General features: G+C 42.2%; 1 protein-coding gene across 2 annotated transcripts in view; it reads right to left on the reverse strand.

Moving 5' to 3' along the window:
- LOC126094780 (scoloptoxin SSD14-like) overlaps positions 1-17,468 on the reverse strand; it is a 108,224-nt gene that overhangs the window by 26,643 nt on the left and 64,113 nt on the right. The gene's annotated exons all lie outside the window — the stretch shown is intronic.

Here is a 17,468-nt window from a genome sequence, read left to right on the forward strand (position 1 = left end):
CACAGGTGGCTAGGAAATACTTCTTCCTCAGCTGCTTGACTACTGATGAGAAAATTAGTTCACATTCAACTCAGGTTAGGTTAATAAAGCGAGAATTCAACAACAAATAACTTCCTTTGAAGTTCACAGCACGTTATGGTGTGCCTCAGTGAAATGTGTATTTGATCCCCATATTCATAAAATCATCAGACAGGTAAAAACAATGACTACTGTAACAGAAAATCATGTATGAAAAACAATGTTGTGAGTCAGTACAAATACCAGACAAGTGAAGAGTTGAACAGCTCAGCTTTTGTACTATAATCTCGTATCATTTATTCATCAGTGCAATCCTATTTTAAGGAGAACCATCAGGAACATGGAAGAAGTCAAGTTATATGTTAACAAAGAGAACCATCTGCCACAAACTGCAGTAATAATTATGTATATTATGTATTATTAAACCACTAGATATTATTTGTGCACACTGATGCTGAACTTGTGTAGTAGAATAACATAAAAACGTTCTGAGCAGTGCGTTATGGATGTGGGAGATGTTACTACCTCACCACATTTCCTGACATCCTGGCTGAAACAGGAACTTCACATGCCCGGTCAAGTTTCTGGGACTCCATGTCCCCTGTTCCCCAGTGTTACCACTATGTTATCGGACATTCTGCATGCCAAATTTCTGAAACTGCATACATTTGTAAAGGACCAGCCACACAACTAGCTTCCACTCATGGACACCCTTTTATGTGCTACTGGCGTCCACTCCAAGGAATCAAAATTTGTGTGCCTCAGGAGCCATTTACACGACCATTTGGACTTAATCAGTGACACTTTGGTGAATCCCCATTCCCACCCACCACTGTGCAATACACAAATGTGAAACGAATTATCTGTGAATGTTTGTCACTACCTCCTGATGGGATCTTTCGCCACATTATTCACAAGGAACATTTAGGCAACCTCATTCCGTCCACACTGTGGCATCATCTATGTACCTTTGCAACATGTAAGTTTCTGCCAGACGCAACACTGTGGTCTATCTGGTTAATGAAACTCCCGGAAACATTACAACTGCAACTCTTGACTCTCACATCAAGCTCGCTTGACAAGAAACTGTTAGTGGCGGACCGCGCTTTCAAGGTAATTCACCAGTGTGAGCTTTCATTTCATATTCCAGCATCCTCCACTCAGTCAAGTGACGTCAGGGCAGTACTGCCCCCTCCACCACCCAGTATCAGACGCATTCGTCCATAGAGCCAGCTCAAGTAACACACAGTGCAGCATAGCAGCAACCTCTGGTACTATTACGGCCACTCAGTTGCACCCACTTTATCCCTTATGCTGGTTTCGCGCCAAGTTCGGTGATGCCGCTCACACCTGTCACTCATCATGTGCTGTGGAAAACATGCAACACGAGATGTATTAGGTGGCTCATCTTATGCAAAAAATGCACAATGCCACAGTCATGAGCAGTCAGCACATATTGCCTCACCTGTCAGCGGATGCCTGTATGTGCATGGTGGTACCAATAACCGAAAGTTTTAGATTGACAGTGGGGCTGACACATGCGTCATCCCCCCACCACTTGCACCCCCAAATCTGCGACCTGTGCCTACATTACTATGGGCCACAAACGATTCAAACATCAATGTGCTTGGTACAGCTCCACTCACATTGAAGTTATCTGCCTCTCTGCAGTTTTAATGGAATTCCACGTAGCAAAAGTCAGGTGCCCAGTGCTAGGAATTGATTTCTTATGCCACCACTCGTTTTCTGACACTATATCAAACAATACCCTGCATCATCTACCTACTGATATGACTATTTCTCTCATGCCTACATCTCAAATGCAACCCCCACCCCCTTGTGACCATTATCTTAGCTCTTTGATAGCCGAGTGTGTTTTGCTTACAGCTAAACTCGCAAGTGCAGCTTTTGACATCATAGTTCGATGCCAACAGATTAATGACCTCCAGACTAATCAAGCCACATTATAACAACTCATCAAGAATACTACTCATGCCCTCGACCTTGCCAGACATGAAATCTCCAGGCTTTGCCTCACCACCTGCTGCTGACACCAACCACCGTGTGATGGATGATGTTAAGGTCAGTGTGTGTTCCTTCCTCACCTAGTGAACAGTGGGATCCCTGCCCCCAACCGCAAAGTGTTTTGGCTGTCACCAACAGTGTGTATCATAAACAGCACACTACTGAAAGACCTTAGACATAAAGCTCAAAGACTGAACCCTTTATAAACTCAAGATCACTAAGCCCATCATTCAGGAACATTCAGGTATTGTTTGCCCCTCGTCCATTGCTTGGTTGTCACCAATTCGACTTCCTCCAAAGAAAGGCAGCTCATTCAGGCTCTGTGGGGATTACCATAGACTAAACAATAGAACCATTTTGGACAATAACCCAGTTCCCCATATACAGAACTTTTCTCAACAACTGAGTGGTTCTAAGACGTTCAGCATGGCAAGAAAGCATATCACAAAATCCCAATGCATTCTGATGACATGTAGAAAACTGCTATCATCACACCCTTTGGCATTTTCAAGTATCACTACAGGCCACAAGGTTTACAGAATGTAGCACTCTCTCTTTCTTTCACTCCCATTTTTCTAAGCATACTTCAACAATATTCTAATTTTTTCATCAGCAGCAGAAGAACATGAACATCATCTCAAGTCAGTGTTTTGTATCCTATCCGATAACGGTGTGGTAATCAAAGAGGACAAAACACGACTCTGATGCATTTTGGTCACTTTTCTCGACCACAAAGTATCGGCTGCAGGTATTAGACCCACCTAGGACAGAATTGCACTGGTTAGTCAGATACCCCCACCTGAAACATACCATGACTTGTGTCATTTTTTGGGGATGATTAACTACTTCCGTCGCCACATCCCTAAGGCTGCGTCACAACAAACACTATTGACAGATGCTCTGTCAGGCCCACATACAACAGGAACACACAAAGTGCCGTGGACCGAGGAAATGGAGTGTACATTTGTGGATCTGAAACAGGCCCTCACGCAAGCTATCATCTTAGCTCATCCAGTCGTGGATGACAAAATCTCCGTCACCACAGATGCCAGTGATTCATCCATCGGGGCCATCCTGCAGCAGCATGTTGCAGACACAGTACAACCCCTATGTTTTCTTCTCAAAAAAGTTATCACCCTTCCAGAAGAAATGGTCGGCATTCAACAGCAAGCTACTTGCTGTGTATGAGGCTATATGTTATTTCTGTGAAGACATTGAGGATAGAGACGTTACAGTCCTCACTGACCACCGCCCCCTTGCAGATGCTTTACACAACCCTCCTGTGGACCCCCTCCCCAACAGTCTGCCACATGGACCTTATTGCCCAATACACAAACAACTTTCGCTACATCATACCGGTAGCAGACAATGTTGTAGCCAATTATCTCTCCCGCATCTCTGCCATAGGTAGTGTCATTGAGTTTGACGCACTCGCCCAAGGGCAACATAGTGTCACAGAAATCATGAAATTACTCACAGACAATTCCATGGCTCTTAAAGATCGAGCCTCGCACACTCCATGGGTCAAGCGCCCCACTCCAGTGTGACGTCTCAACTGGATCACACGCCCACTCGTCCCATCATCTGTGAGATGACAGATTTTCAATGCCATACACAACCTCATCCACCCAGGCATCAAGACTATGACCAGGCTTATCACCAAACCCTTTTTGAGGCCCAGAATTAAAGTTCAGTGCTGTGAGTGGACACAAGCATGTGTTGCATGCCAATGCTTCAACATCAGTAGAGATGCACAACCCCCGACTGGCAGGTTTGATTTACCCCCAGGTCGCCTCAGAAATGTACACCTCGATTTGGCTGGTCCAGTCCCCTCTCACAAAACTATACATACATCCTGTCAATTATCGATAGCGTGACCCGTTGGGTGGAGGCTACCCTTACGGTGAACATTTCTGCAGACACTGTTGCTCGTTCTTTCATAGCCACATGGATTTCTCACTTCGGCTGTCCGTCCTATGTTACAAAAGATCAAGACCGGCTTTTTTCCAAATTACGCAAACTCTGTGAGGTGACGCAATTCCGGACTACTATCTACCACCCCCAAAGTAATGGCCTCATGGAGCAGTGGCATCAGACCTTAAAAGCTGCTCTCATGTGCCATAACTCCTCATGGTCTGATGCATTACCCTGGGTTCTTCTGGGTATTCACGCGTCCTTCCATTTCTATCATCAAAAACCTCTAACTCTCCCCATGTGCGGAGATCAATGGGATCTCTTCTTTCATTGATGCTATGGTGCTACAGACTCCCTAACTGTACCATCACACTCACTCCTCCCCCCCCCCCCCCAACTATTTCTGATGGTCCTCCCTGCTCCCACGTTGGCCGCTCTTATTACATCCACCCGTGTGGCATAAGGACTATGTCAGTCCTCCCCTCCACCTCCTCCTCCCTCAATCATCAGCAGCAACTCTTGCATGGGCCCTGCCTACAGACCCAGATGTACCTACTGCTCCTGGGTTTTCACCTGTGTGGAGTGTCCCCATTGCCTTCCCTCCACCATAATGCCACATGCCACAAGTGCTCCGCTCTGCCGGGGAGGGGGGGATGACTCTGTGGCGCAATGCAATTGGTCGAGTGACCTATCTTTGGACTGCCTTCTTTGGGGTTTACTGTCAATAGTGCACCTTCAGTTCATTGTGAAGATCTGAACTGAAGTGACTGTGTATTGATGTATAGTGGTATCAAGCTGATAATTAAAGTACTTATCTCTACATGTGGAATCTTGGTGCATTCATTTAAGCCATCGTACCTACTTCCACAGAAAGCTAGTCATTGAAACTGAACTAAGTGCTAATAAATGTGAAGAGAATGAAAAGCAAATTCTACTATTTGTGTAAATTTTTTAATAACAGTTTACCACATTTAGTAATTACTGGAGGAAGATTAAAGAAGAGACAGAGGCATTCAAAACAGGTCACTAAGTTACAAACTAAAGGATTACAGTTTTCTTTTCTTTTTTTTCCAAAGTGGAAGCACTCCTTTTTATTTATTTATTTCATTTCATGTTTCATAGATCCTGGTAGCGAGTGAATCGTAAGGATGTGGAATGTGTCAGATTCTACATAGTTCAAATATAACTTGTATAAATACAATAAAAAATCAACAGCACAATCAATTAACAGAAAATTGTGTTTTGCATGTTAAGGATGAGTAACATATTTATGATATGGAATGTGTCAAATTGTACACAGTTGAAACATATCTTACATAAATAAAAGATACAATGTAAATAAAATATCATCTAAACAACAGCACATTCAGTTAACAGAACATTTTTGTTTCACATGTTTAGGATCTGTAATATATACAGGAGTCAAGATAAACTCAATATTCCACAGGAAATATAGGAATTGTCATGTGCCTATGATAGTACTCAAAATAAAATTAATTATACTAAGTCTACAACACTTACAGATTTAGCGATTATATACATTTTCTTTCACATATTCATCAACTGTATAAAAAGATTTCTCTATCAGGTACTCCTTGAGAGTCTGTTTGAATGCTGGCAGTCTTTTGTAAAGGCATTTGATGTGTGGTGGGAGAGCATTAAACATCTTAATGCTGAAGTAATAATCTCCTTTTTTAACCAAAGTGAAGCTTTTCAGTTCAATGTGCAGATTGTTATTGGTTCTTGTGTTACAGTCATGAAATTGGCTGTTATCTTTGTAGATAGAAGGGTTTTTACAGACAAAGGTCAACAAGGATATATTGTGAGGAGGTGTAAGGATCTCCATCTTTCGAAACAAGTGCCTGCAAGAGTTCCTGTGCTTCCCCCCCCCTCCCCCCCCCCCCCCCCAGTGAATATTTTCTTTGCAAGAGGTTGGTTCTCCCAGAATATAATAGCATATGACACTGATGAATAAAAATAGCTGAAGTACAAAGCCTTAATGGTGTCTACTTCAGCCCCTGAAGCAATAACCCACAGTGCAAATACTGCTGAGCTAAGTGTTTTATAAAGATGAAGAATGTGTGCTCACCAGTTACATTTGCTGTCTATATAAGCACCCAGGAATTTTTTAACCTCAGATTTTTATATTTCTTGATCTCTGCATTTAATGTTAATTTCTTCCAGATTTCTTTGTGGAGTATGGAATCTCATATAAAGAGATTTATCTGTATTGAGTGAGAGACCATTTGAAGAAAACCAGTTTACAATATCATTGAAAACTTTATTCGTGGTTTGTTAAAGATTGTTGTCTGTAAAATCGTCAATTAGAACTGTAGTGTCATTTGCAAAAATAGTAAATTTACTGTTCGTATCAGAACAAAGTGAGAGATCATTAATGAAGATGAGAAATAGCAGCACACCACAACTTACTGAGCACCACTGAGATGAGGCAGGTTCTCTGGATGAGCCATTACAGTCCGCCTTCGGTCCTTTAGGTATGATTGGACCCATGAACCAATGGTACCACTCAAACCATAATATTCTGCCTTTCTCAAAAGGATTGGATTAGGATTACACAATCAAAGGCTTTTGAGAGGTCACAAAAAATACCTACTGGAGACATTATTTTGTTCCTTATGATGAAACAAGCTGGGATCTCTTTACTTCCTCTCTTGTTTTGCCATCTGCCTCCTTAAATTCATTTCATATCTTTTCGTATAGGATAAAATCAGTAGTTGTTTCATGACATAAATTCTATTGTTGACTTACAAACAAATATAAATTCTATATTAATTATAAACATTTGAAAGGAGAACTAATAGGATTCTTAAAGTATTTATTTGGCTCCATTTGAAAACATATTAGCAAAGCCAGCCCTTAATTGGTTCCAAAATAATTACCAGGTTTGTCAAATTTATTGTTTCTGTAACTATATCTGTTAATTTCATTATTTAAACAAACAATTCAGCCTAACCTTTGTGGTAGAAGAAACTGTTAGGAAGAAGGCACTTTTCAATGTACCGGTAGTCAATTAATTGAATGAGCTATGTTTTAATAGCAATTTCTGTAACTTAAACATCAAACAATGTATAGTTTCAGTGCCTTAACGTGTTTTCGCGGCAACAACACCACCTAACCTTTATGCACATTGTTGTCTACCTACACAAGTTCACCACAGGATCAACATAGCCCAGCTCTAACGAACACTTTTTCACCTTTTTTCACACTAGATTTCCAGTTGCTATCTTGTTCACCTTTATCTCTCCCAATATATTATTATTTTCATTTTCATTTCAGCCTCATGTTACACTTTCCACCTTCTAATACCATGTCACCCTCACAACACCCCCACAACGACCCCATTCAGTTTTATTTACATTCCCTCCGCAAACATGCCTTCGCCCTAGCCAGATTACACTCTCATATTTTATTTTCTCAGGCTTGTCTGGCATTTGGCATTACCCCCAAAGGCCTCACACTTAAAGTTCCCATCTCTGGCTGCAACCCTTCATTCCATCAGTCCCTATACCAGTTCCAAACTGAACAATCCATTGCCCTCACCCACCTAATCCTTCACCTACACATCAACTCAGCCAATGAACACACCCGTCAACTCCTATCCTTAATAAAAGTCCTCAATCTTTCCTCTCCCACATCCACACCGGCTGCTCAGAGCATCCTCCTACAGGCCAACCGCAAATTAGAACAGCATGCCACCCTCCACCTTAAAAAACTATCCAATCTCCTGGTTTCCCACCTCCGGAAAGGCAACTCACTCACCCTTCACAACCTTTCCAGCAAACCTCAACCTCCTCTCATTGCACACAAACTCAGTCTCTCCCATCTACTCAATCTCCCACTTCCAGCTCCACTCCCTCCAAAACCTCAAAATTCCAATCAACACAATCTGGAACCACAACACCCCAATTCAGTAGTTAACCTTTCCTCCAAACCTCTCTCCCAATCCGAAACCTCTGTCCTATCCAAAGGCCTCACCTTCAGCCCCACTCCCACATTCAGCCAAACAGCCCTCGTCAAAGATTTACTGTCCTACACTCGTACTCTCTGCTGGAAATATCACTTTGCCATGAAGAAAAATGATCCTAATCCTACTCCTAATGATCCAACTCCCCAAGACACTATCCAAATTGAACCCTGCCGGGAATAGTTCCGTCCTCCGTCACAGCGGGACCCACCTCCTCTTCCTCAAAATCACCCCCTCCAAGCCTTGCAGGAATTTCTGACTTCCAGCTTTGCCTCTCAGTGCTTCATAAAAAACGTTAATCCTACTCCCAACATCACCACTGCTGAAGCCCAAGCTATCCGTGATGTGAAGGCTGACCGTTCCATCATCATTCTTCCAGCGGACAAGGGTTCCACGACAGTGGTACTTGATCGTCGGGAGTATGTGGCTGAGGGACTGTGTCAGCTTTCAGACAACACCACATACAAAGTTTGCCAAGGTAATCCCATTCCTGATGTCCAGGCGGAGCTTCAAGGAATCCTCAGAACCTTGGGCCCCCTACAAAACCTTTCACCTGACACCATCAACCTCCTGACCCCACCGACACCCCGCACCCCTACCTCCTACCTTCTTCCTAAAATTCACAAACCCAATCATCCCGGCCGCCCCATTGTAGCTGGTTACCAAGCCCCCACAGAACGTATCTCTGCCTACGTAGATCAACACCTTCAACCCATTACATGCAGTCTCCCATCCTTCATCAAAGACACCAACCACTTTCTCGAATGCCTGGAATCCTTACCCAGTCTGTTACCCCCGGAAACCATCCTTGTAACCATTGATGCCACTTCCTTATACACAAATATTCCGCATGTCCAGGGCCTCACTGCGATGGAGCACTTCCTTTCACGCCGATCACCTGCCACCCTACCCAAAACCTCTTTCCTCATTACCTTAGCCAGCTTCATCCTGACCCACAACTTCTTCACTTTTGAAGGCCAGACATACCAACAATTAAAGGGAACAGCCATGGGTACCAGGATGGCCCCCTCATACGCCAACCTATTCATGGGTCGCTTAGAGGAAGCCTTCTTGGTTACCCAGGCCTGCCAACCCAAAGTTTGGTACAGATTTATTGATGACATTTTCATGATCTGGACTCACAGTGAAGAAGAACTCCAGAATTTCCTCTCCAACCTCAACTCCTTTGGTTCCATCAGATTCACCTGGTCCTACTCTAAATCCCATGCCACTTTCCTTGACATTGACCTCCATCTGTCCAATGGACAGCTTCACACGTCCGTCCACATCAAACCCACCAACAAGCAACAGTACCTCCATTATGACAGCTGCCACCCATTCCACATCAAACGGTCCCTTTCCTACAGCCTAGTTCTTCATGGCAAATGAATCTGTTCCAGTCCGGAATCCCTGAACCATTACACCAACAACCTGAAAACAGCTTTTGCATCCCGCAACTACCCTCCCGACCTGGTACAGAAGCAAATAACCAGAGCCACTTCCTCATCCCTTCAAACCCAGAACCTGCCACAGAAGAACCCCAAAAGTGCCCCACTTGTGACAGGATACTTTCCAGGACTGGATCAGACTCTGAATGTGGCTCTCCAGCAGGGATACGACTTCCTCAAATCCTGCCCTGAAATGAGATCCATCCTTCATGAAATCCTCCCCACTCCACCAAGAGTGTCTTTCCACCGTCCACCTAACCTTCGTAACCTCTTAGTTCATCCCTATGAAATCCCCAAACCACCTTCCCTACCCTCTGGCTCCTACCCTTGTAACCGCCCCCAGTGTAAAACCTGTCCCATGCACCCTCCCACCACCACCTACTCCAGTCCTGTAACCCGGGAGGTGTACACGATCAAAGGCAGAGCCACGTGTGAAAGCACCCACGTGATTTACCAACTGACCTGCCTACACTGTGAAGCTTTCTATGTGGGAATGACCAGCAACAAACTGTCCATTCGCATGAATGGACACAGGCAGACAGTGTTTGTTGGTAATGAGGATCACCCTGTGGCTAAACATGCCTTGGTGCACGGCCAGCACATCTTGGCACAGTGTTACACCGTCCGGGTTATCTGGATACTTCCCACTAACACCAACCTGTCAGAACTCCGGAGATGGGAACTTGCCCTTCAGTATATCCTCTCTTCTCGTTATCCGCCAGGCCTCAACCTCCGCTAATTTCAAGTTGCCACCACTCATACCTCACCTGTCTTTCAACAACGTCTTTGCCTCTTTACTTCCGCCTCGACTGACATCTCTGCCCAAACTCTTTGCCTTTACAAATGTCTGCTTGTGTCTGTGTATGTGCGGATGGATATGTGTGTGTGTGCGAGTGTATACCTGTCCTTTTTTCCCCCTAAGGTAAGTCTTTCCGCTCCTGGGATTGGAATGACTCCTTGCCCTCTCACTTAAAACCCACATCCTTTCGTCTTTCCCTCTCCTTCCCTCTTTCCTGAAGAAGCAACCATTTGTTGCGAAAGCTTGAATTTTGTGTGTATGTTTGTGTTTGCTTGTGTGTCTATCGACCTGCCAGCGCTTTTGTTTGGTAAGTCTCATCATCTTTGTTTTTAGATATATTTGACCTTATAATGAAATGTATAATCATGCAAAGTAGCTACTGTCTCATCTCTGCAAATGCCTTAGACATTGTACATTGTCGACAGAAATCAGTCCTGTCAGGTGACAACTTTGCTCATTCCAGACCTTCAGAAAATTGAAATTAGATATTAATGTAGACTTCCCTGTATCAGTTAGCAAGTCAGTACAATTCTTCTCGCAGTCACAATGCTCTCGTATTTCATGTGACATTGTTCTTAGCTTTTTAGATGCTTCAGAGTGTCTACCACAGTTCTGTCTTTTTCTGGACTTACCACTGCAGCTTGACTTTGGATATTCCATCACCAGTTGAAACACTGACATCAGTTGGATTTTACATGAAATTCTCTCTACCACACCACAAAGTGCCAAAGCGATTGTCAAGGCTGCTCTGTGTTAACACAAATCATGGCAAGAATTTCAGTTCTACCACAGCATAAAGCAAATAAGCTAATGTCAAATCTGCTCCGTGTCAGCTTCGACAATATGTAAGAAAGATCAGCAATGACATTCCATTTAACAATGTCAACAATGAGACTTCCATAAAAGCAGACAAAATAAATCAATTCAGCTCAGAAATCTGCACCTGCTGGACTTCACCCTTACTGTACATATATTGGATGGACTTGACCTGTTTTCTCTGTGTGTACCATATTTTAATCTGACTACAACTCTGTGACTATATCCATCACATTCATTTATGTTCACCCAACTGAGAGTACATCTGATGAACTTCATGATGATACCACTAACTCATTTTCATGAGATTTGGACTTAACCCTTTCTTTCCATGTAGTCTTCATTTTCAGTCTGTGTGGATACATTTATAGCCACATCAGTGCTCTACAAGACACCTTGTTTTGAGTGATTAAGGGTATTTCTTGCACAACTATTGCTGTACCCTGCTACTAGTGCATGTGAGTGTGAGTGCACTGCATCTATGCATATGAATCGACCGCCATCTGTATCATCAAGGGCAAGTCACTAGAGGCTACTGGTAGGAAGCGTGCATGCAGCACAGTCTCTGCTGCAACATCTACTGCCAGCCCGTGCCTATATATGTGTGGAGCAGTGCTCACAGACCCTCTCTATGTTATTCTAGTTTGTATCATGCACATCAGTTGTTCTGTGTCTTGTGAATTCCAAGAGCTATTTCCATATTGTTCAGAGGTTTGAAAAAAGCCATATTTGTGTGACTTGGATTGAGTTTGTGTATTACTTGGTCACTACAGCTACCATTTCCCCCATTTCCTGTTCTATTTGTGAATGATGAAATCCACTCCCATTTTTAGATCTTCTGTATTTCCTTTATTAATCCCATTTCATAAGTGTCCCAGACTGAAGATAAATACTCAACAATTAGTGAGCAAGAATATGAAAAGAGTAGATTACTACTCATTGTGTAGGGGAGGCACTGAGTGCCGACAGGCCCAAGGAAAGAGGCTGCTAACCATTTAAACTTTTGGACAAAATGGTTCTTCATCAGAAACAGAAAACACACACAAATTCACAGAACCACAACTCACACAAACATGGCCAATGCCTCCTGCCACTGGGGCTCAACTACGGACTGGTACTGCATTTGACATGAGCAGCAATCTGGTGTGGAGCGGTGGGGAAAGGGGGAGGCATGGAGTGGGGAGGAATAAAAATGTAGGGGTAGGGGATGATGTGCTGCCGTTGGGAACTTACAGGGATGTGGTAATCTTTGACTAATCACTAAAATATTATGGGTCCTGGGTTTGAACCTTGCCACTGCTTAGTGTTTGAATGTAATAATTGGATATAGGCAATTAATTCTGTTAAAACTGATTTGATTTATGCTCACAGAGATGATTATTACTGAGAAGTATGAATATGTTTAAAAAGTAGACATCACTTATGTTTTAGGTATGTAAATATTTACATGCAGAATTGTTCACCGTAACAAGTTGGTATACAAGTTTTGGCACATTTCTATTTGATTCATAATTGTTTAATATATGTATATACAGTAGTAGGGTGTGGCGGGCTTAGTACTGCTTCGTGCAGGCATTGCTGAGAAAATGTCTCCATGAGGTGGCGGTATTCTAAGATAATAGATGACAGTGACACATAATAACACAAATATTGCAGCTACAACACTGTGTTGTCCACTGAAGGTGTGTACTGTGTGGAATGTTGCCAAGAACTTCCCAAAAATAGGAGAGAAAACTGATTTGAAAATCAATCAAAATTATCAGTAAAATATGTTTCCAATGCTCAAAAAATCACAACTGTGAATGCATGAGACTCAAAAACTAATATGTATGTTGACAAAAAAATATATTATTTTAGTTCAAATTGGAATGACTCCTTACCCTCTCCCTTAAAACCCATATCCTTTTGTCTTTCCTTCTCCTTCCCTCTTTCCTGACGAGGCAACCGTTGGTTGCGAAAGCTAGAATTTTGTGTGTATGTTTGTGTTTGTTTGTGTGTCTATCGACCTGCCAGCACTTTTGTTTGGTAAGTCTCATCATCTGTCTTTTTAAACATATTATTTTAGTTCGTTATAAACCCCAAAAATAAATACTATAGCTATGTGTCAAGATAAATCATCCACCAGAAAACAGTTAAGATTCTGCACTGATGATTACAATTAAATTGGATTGTATGATTATTATGTGAAAAGTTAGAAATTAATACTATAATAGACACTGAGATGAAAAGAGTCATGGGATACCTTCTAACACCATATCGGACCTCCTTTCTCCTGGCATAGTGCAACAGTTCAACATGGCATGTTCTCAAGAACTCACTGTAAGTCCCCTGCAGAAATACTGAGCCATACTGCCTCTATAGTTGTTCATAATTGCAAAAGCATTGCCGGTGCAGGATTTTGTGCACAATCTGACCTCTCATTTATGTCCCATAAAAGTTCAATGGGATTCATGCTTGATGATTTGTGTGGGAAAACCTGCACTCAAACTGTCCAGAATGTTCTTCAAACCAGTCGCAAAGAATTGTGGTCCGGTGACAAGCCACAGTGTCATCCATAAGAATTCCATTGTTGCCTGGGAACATGAAGTCCATCAATGACTGCAAATGGTCTCCAAGTAGCCGAACATAACTAGGACCCTGTACATTCCATGTAAACACAGCCCACAACATTATGGAACCACCATTAGGTTGCACAGTGCTTTGACAACCTGGATCAAAGGCTTTATGGGGTCTATGCCATATTCAAACCCAACCATCAGCTCTTACCAACCAGGCCACAGTTTTCCAGTCATCTAGGGTTCAACCAAAATGGTTATGAGCCCAGGGGAGGTGCTGCAGGCCATGTCATGCTGTCAGCAAAGGCACCCATGTCAGTCATCTGCTGATATAGCCCATTCCGCCACACAGTCCTAACAGGTATATTCATCATGCATTCCACACGGATTTCTATGGCTATTTTATGCAGTGATGCTTGTCTGTTAGCAGTGACAACTGTACACAAATGCTGCTGCTCTAAGTTGTTAAGTGAAGGCTGACAGCTACTGTGTTGTCCCTGGTGAATGGTAGTACCTGAAATTTGGTATTCTCTGCACATTTGGATCTCTGAATATTGACCTCCCTAACAATTTCCAAAACAAAAATGTCTAGTGTCTAGCTCCAACTATCAATCTGCATTGAAAGTATGTTAATTTCCATTGTACTGCCATAATCATACCAGAAATAATTTTCACATGAATCACCTGAGTACAAATAACAGTTCCGTTAATGCACAGCTTACTGCCATCTGTAATGTGCTTATCACTTTTGTCACCTCATTGTAAGACATTTGCATAGCACAGTGTGTAAATGGCAGGAGTAAATAACAAAAGAGTCTTGGCTAATGTGTGTCAATTCCAGTGGTGTAATGATAACAAAGTAATAAGTGAATTTTATAAAAAATTATGAATAAAATGAAAGAACATTAAAATAAATGCACTACATGATTTTCAATGGATTCATTTAAAATATTGAGTATAAATGACTATGATCAAATGCAGCTGGCCACAGATGAACTGCCTGCTAGTGCTTATGCCCATGGGGGAAGCAAGAAAGTAGTTGCAGTTTTGCCTCTTGTGCCAGCATTTTTGCCTCAGATTAGCACTTGAATCCTACATCCTCAATTATTTTTGGATGTATTCCAGCCTCTACCTTCCTCTACTTGTTTTACCCTCTCCCTCTAGTACCATGGAAATGATTCCCTGGTGGTTTAACAGATGTCCTACCATCCTGTCCCTTCTTCTTTCAGCGTTTCTCATGTATCCTTTCCTCACCAATTCTGCAAAGACCCTCCTCATTCCTTATCTTATCAGTCCATCTAATTTTCAATATAAATCTGTAACACCATATCTCAGGTGCTTCAATTCTCTTCTGCTCCATTGTTCCTGTAGTCCATGTTTCACTACCATAGTATGCTGTGCTCTAGAAGTACATTCTACGAAATTCCTTCCTCAAACTAAATCTATGTTTGATACTAGTAGACTTCTCTTGGCCAGGAATGCCCTTTTTGCCATTTGTAGCCTGCTTTTGATGTCCTCCTTGCTCAGCCTGTCATTGGTTATTTTGCTGCCTAGGTAGCACAATTACTTAACTTCATGTACTTTGTGACCATCAATCCTGATGTTAAGTTTCTCATTGCTCTCACTTCTGCTACTTCTCACTGTTTTGTCTTTCTTTGATTTGCTCTCAGTCCACATTCTTTTTCACTTTCTCTGAGAATAGCAATGTTAACAGTGAATCTTATCATTAGTATCCTTTCACCATGAAGTTTAATCCCACTCTTGAACCTTCTTTTATTTCTGTCATTCCTTCTTCTTCGATGTATAGATTGAACAATAATGGTGAAACACTACATCGCAGACCATGAAGTTTAATCCCACTCTTGAACCTTCTTTTATTTCTGTCATTCCTTCTTCTTCAATGTATAGATTGAACAATAATGGTGAAACACTACATCCCAGACTTACACTCTTTTTAATCTGAACACTTCATTCTTGATCTTCCAGTCTCATTGTTCCCTCTTGGGTATGGTACATATTGTATATTACCTGCCTCTCTCTATAGCTTACATCCATTTTTCTCAGAATTTTGAAAATCTTGCACCATTTGACACTGTTGAATGCTTTTCCAGGCCAACAGGTTGTATGAATGTATCTTGATTTTTCTCCACTCTCACTTCCATTATCCACCACACCAGAACTGGTTCTCTTGGGCCTTTACCTTTGTTAAAGCCAAGCTTGGATGTATGATCTGTCAAGCTGATTATTTGAAAATTCTCTCACTTGTTGGCTCTTGCAACCTTCAGAATGTGTAGATGATATATTTCCAAAAGTCTGATGGTATATCACCAATCTCATACATGTTACACACCAACACAAATAGTTGTTTTGTTGCCACTTCCCTTCAGTGATTTTAGAAATTCTGATGGAAATGTAATCTATCCCTTCTGCTTTATTGTTCTTAACTCATCAAAAGCTCTTTTAAATTCTGATTCTAATATGGGATCCCCTATCACTTCCCTGTTGACACCTGTTTCTTCTTCCATCATGTCATCAGACAAGTCCTCCCCTCATACAGGCCTTCAGTGTACTCTTTCCGCCAGTCTGCTCTCTCCTCTGCATTTAACAGTGGAATTCCCAATGCGCACTTAAGGTTATCACCAGTGTTTTTAATTTCACCAGAGGCTGTTTTGCCTTTTCTGTAAGCTGAGTCAATCATTCCAACAATCATTTCTTTTTCAGTGTCTTCATATTTTTCATGCAGTCATTTTGCCTTAGCTTCCTTTCACTTCCTGTTTATTTCAGAAATAAGTGAAACTTCCTGGCAGATTAAAAGTGTGCCAGACTGAGACTCGAACTCAGGACCTTTGCCTTTTGTGGGCAAGTGCTCTACCATCTGAGCTACCCAAGCATGGCTCATACGTCATACTTCTGCCAGTACCTTGTCTCCTACCTTCCAAACTTTACAGGAGCTCTCTTGCGAACCTTCGCGTGTGCGTGCCCACACACACACACACACACACACACACACACACACACTCTCTCTCTCTCTCTCTCTCTCTCACACACACACACACAAACACACACACACACACACACACACACACACACTATAATGGTTATTGTAGAGAAATAGCATTGTTTATGCTATTTGTTACTAACCCTATGTATTAACTTTAGGTGCCCATCTGTGTACATCATTTGGTGATTTCTTGGCTAGATTGCCAGCACCTTATGCTCATTTACTGTCACATCTCAGCTTCCTCCTCCTGTTCCTCCTCATTGTCACTGTTTCCCCTGTCACTGTGGGTATCACTGTCCACCCTCTGGAGATTGTTGTTACATTGCACATAGGCATGTCTATTATGTTGTGTCCGCATGTACTCTTCATGTAATGTTTTTGAAATACCATTAGTCAATATGTTTAATTGTGCCCATTGTTCTTCGTCTCTTATTGCTGTGTATATATCTATGTTTATATCTGTGTAGTCTGAGTGTAATGTATGTCTATTGTTCACATATTGCCCACAGAAAAAGGCAGGGTTTTCTGGGGAACCTTTTTCCCCGCATGTGCATGTAGGTGTCTGCCTCAGACTCACACGGTTTAAGTGCATGGGGTAAGGTCTGTGTCCAGTTAAGAAATGTACCATACCAAGGCTGGGATCAATATGTTTCATTCTAAACCACTCCCTTATGTCAGGGAGGAAATCCTGCAGTCTACGTCCCTTATCACTTACATCCCACTCACCTTGCCATGTATTCAAACACCAACTTTCAAAGTGATGTATCATCTCTATCGGCACACCAGTTACTGTGTATTGTGTGTACCTTATCTAGTCTCCCCATCTTTAACCAGTACCTTGCAGCACTGTATTTGATCGTGATATCTATGGGGCATATTCCGAGCACAACACACAGTGCATCTGCTG

Source organism: Schistocerca cancellata, chromosome 1 (genome assembly GCF_023864275.1).
Source record: "Schistocerca cancellata isolate TAMUIC-IGC-003103 chromosome 1, iqSchCanc2.1, whole genome shotgun sequence".
NCBI lineage: Eukaryota > Metazoa > Arthropoda > Insecta > Orthoptera > Acrididae > Schistocerca > Schistocerca cancellata.